A 301-nucleotide genomic window follows, 5' to 3' on the forward strand; every position below is an offset into this window, starting at 1 on the left:
TGAAACGGTAAAAAACGGTAAAAAAATGGTAAAGAACGGTAAAGAAACGGTAACGTAAACGGTAAAGAAACGATAAAGAACGGTAAAGAAACGGTAACGTAAACGGTAAAGAAACGGTAAAGAACGGTAAAGAAACGGTAATGAAACGGTAATGTGCTGATACATCAATGTGAGGATGTGGTTGACTGCATGTGACACATATGATGTTACTATTACGTTAGGCTGATTTTGCACATTTGCCACCCTCTCCTAACGAGACATATTTGTTACAAAGAGATAGCGATGGACCATATAAAAGTCA

The sequence above is a fragment of the Odontomachus brunneus genome, unplaced genomic scaffold, assembly GCF_010583005.1.
Source record: "Odontomachus brunneus isolate Ranch 3 - 2012 unplaced genomic scaffold, Obru_v1 Obru_scaffold_271, whole genome shotgun sequence".
Lineage (NCBI taxonomy): Eukaryota > Metazoa > Arthropoda > Insecta > Hymenoptera > Formicidae > Odontomachus > Odontomachus brunneus.